Genomic DNA, 3,659 nt, shown 5'->3' on the forward strand with positions numbered 1-3,659 from the left:
ACTCTAGGAAATCCCTGACACGATCAAGGATATAAAAGAACGCAAAAAAGCGCTCCTTAATTTTATTCGGCGCCACGCCGAAATTCCTGCGAGTGATCCACCGCAAAGTTGAAGAAAGTTTACGGTTCCCGCGATGGAGTGAAATGAATGAGATCCAAGGTGAGGATTCGTTAATGTCATAATTATGCTTATTAAGTATACATCATCTTTATATATTATTTTATGTCAGTATTTATGCGATCTACGAACTCACGCCGACGCGACATAGGTATGCAGAAAGTGCAAAAAAGCACCTCGTAATTTTATTCGGCGCCGCGTCGACATTCCTGCGTGAACCACACCGCGCCGAAATAATCGCTTTTCGTAGCGGAAAAATATCCCAAGATTTTAATTAATTAATTGAGAGATATCGCGGTAAATCTCTACAGAACAAATTGCACGTAATTAGAAAAAATGAGATGATTCAGATGTGTTACAAAAATTTATCAAAACTTATCAATTCGCGATTATCAAGAAAATATCTTTTAGAGAGATAATAGATAGATAACTTTTAAAATCATTGAAGACTATTGTAGAGTGAAGCTTATATCGTAATTGATCGCGTTAAGTAATTTATTTTGTATCCATTTCTACCAATGTAAAGTACTTTATCTATTATTTAACTTTAATCTTGGTTTAACTTGCTTTTTATCTTCTTTTAGTTTTAAAAATTAGAAAAAATTAGAAAAATTAAACTGAGAATTAAAATTAATCTACATTAGTAGATATGGATTTTAAGCTTAAAGTACAGAAAGCAACTGCTGAGAAGATGCACTTGAAAAGGGGCTTGATCCTGTTTGTCCAGTTCTTCTATCTCAGCATTCTTAGATCATTTCTTGGGATAATCGAGCCCCTAAGGGCAATCCTTTTTCTTTTGAGTCTGCGCGAATTATCTGGCGAAGTTTTAAAAAGTATTTTTATAACTTTTGATGATTTTATAACTTTCTGACTTACGTCATCGTACATATAATGCTGAAATCTTCAGTAAATCTAATAAAAAGTATCGCACGTATTTTGTTAACGATCCTCAGTGTCTTACATATTTTAGAAAGACAAACCGAGGCCAAGGCTTTATCGTTTCTACCCTTTTAACCCTTTATTTTTAAGTAAGATTACTTACTTAACTACGTTATCCGTGAATTTAAGTAAAATACATGCTAGAATAAAAAGAAGAAATTATCAATGACGAAATTAACATAAATCATTAAGCAGAGTTAAATTATTCTAAGAATAGTCTAATACATTTCGCGAGTTTATAAAGTCTAAACGTAAACAAGACAAATTTACGACAGCAATAAACAAGTAGATTCCGTTTAATAAACAAGTAGATTCACGATCGAGATATACTAATCCTTGTGTGGAATGTCCACATTCCACGAGTTTGTGAGAAGTGAATTTTTCTTCAATGAAAATCTCGTGAAGGGAATCATTGTTTTATGAAAGATTTTGTTATTAAATAAAATTTAAAATAAAATTTTTGTTAATTAAAATCCAATTCATTTCAAAATTAAATTTAAAGTTAAATTAATTAAAAAATTTATGCTTTTTAATTAATTTAAAAACATTAATTAAATTTTTTCAGTGTTTTTCCTGTATCCACAAATTAATTTTCATTCCATTCTTCAAAGCTAACAATTTGAATAATAAATTTACTAAAAATAGATAATTTTTTTAAATTATTGAACAAAATTTAGTAACAGATTCGCTTTACAATATATTTATTCAGAAAAAAATATCTATTTTATTTTAAAAAAGATAGTTATATCACCGAATAAATGATTATGCTAGCAACATATAGTCCCTTTCGTATCATACATTCAAATAAAGGAAGTATTCTTGTAGAAAGTATAGTTTTACTACGAAAACATTTCTTTTTTCTATACACATATACTCGCGATATTTTGAGCAGCAGATAAGGGTAAGTGAATGACACGAATATTGCGGTGACTGATCGCGAACGAGCATCACATCGAGCATAATCAAATAAATGCGTGAGCGGAGTGTCAATTAAAAGCGACACCGATTGTGTTGTCTGTATGCGATCGTATCGACGTGGGTCTGTCAGGAAGGCTTGCGGTCAGGTAAAACGTAATTCGTAACAGCAGTGCATGGTATACATAACGCCTGTCGTGTTATTTATTCAACGTGCGCCTGTGGCATACGAGAATAAAATTTGTACATCATTTCCCAATTTCACTTTCACATTCGTCTCTTTTCGTGCGAATGATCAGTAAGCACACGTAGACATCGTCCAGATAACTTATGCCAAGTGTTTCGAATGATCGCGTCAAAAGAGTCAGAATGTTTCGTATCTGATTGCACATTGTGAGTAAAAAACAATTTTCATCGTGCAATTTCGATTTATATTTCGATGCTGCAATTTTTTTGAAGATAGGAAGTTGTTTGAGAAACCGCAAGACTTTCCTCTTAGTTTCAGAGGAATCAAATAAGTAAAAAAGCGTCAAATACGCTGAATGGTACTTAATGTGATATTTCAATATAATTTTTAAATACATTTTTCAGTTATAGAAACAGCACATCGATTAAATCGACTTAAAATGTAATATCGCAAACTAAAACTGAAATAGTAATATCACAAATTAAAATTTAATTGATCGTCAATTTAATGATATTATAATAAGCATTTTAAAACAGTCTCAATTCAATCCATAATTAAAGTGAAATTTTTCGCAATAAGATTTTTGCAATATAAAAAAATTTATTATTATTTTATATATATATAAAAAAATATATTATATTTATATATATATATTAAAATATCATTATTAAATTGTCGATTAATTTAATTTGTGATATTTCAACTTCCATTTGCGATTTCAAGTCCAAAAATAATCGGCGCAGTTTATGATTGAATATATATAATTGACATTATTATTATAGACACTCGATTGTATTTAACGGTTTATTCATGTAACGGTTTAATCTAACTTATTATTATTCATTAAAGAAATTGTTTTTCTGAAAAACTGAATAATTCTTCAAAATAGGAAAATCGATTTTAGAATCGATTTTATCGCGTTATTACAAATATGTGATCGGTTTATAATCGGACAGAATTGTTTTTCTCTCTTGAAACCTCGCGCTTGATACGTTTCCGTGACTTCTACATTCACTGTGCGAGCAGCTCGGGAAAATTCACGCGTAGGAAATCGAACAATGGCATTTACGATGTTTTTCCGTGGCGATGACCAACGTGAGAATGCCAGAATGCAAACATCGCCACTCGAGCGTGTTCACGTGCGTATTCTGCGTGCAATCTCACAGCACGTTCATGCGCCGGGATAACACACCTCACATTATACGTGCAGTTATGCGGTGCGAATATGCATCTGCTTTTACCGCAACGAGTGCCGTTCCCAATAATCTTTTAGATTAGTAATCTCATCGACCCGCCCGTTTAATAGCAAGATTTGCGCTTGCAACTGCGAATATAATGAGGACTAAACTCAATAATTACTTCAATAATTTTGCATAATTTGACTTGATTTGAAGGAACAATACAAATTTTTGTTTAATTATCGTCGCAATTACATCGAGATCCTTTCTTAATTATAAATGATTATTGAAGTTTCCTTTATTAAAAAAAAAATATATATATA

Source organism: Atta colombica, unplaced genomic scaffold, assembly GCF_001594045.1.
Source record: "Atta colombica isolate Treedump-2 unplaced genomic scaffold, Acol1.0 scaffold35, whole genome shotgun sequence".
In the NCBI taxonomy this organism is placed as follows: domain Eukaryota; kingdom Metazoa; phylum Arthropoda; class Insecta; order Hymenoptera; family Formicidae; genus Atta; species Atta colombica.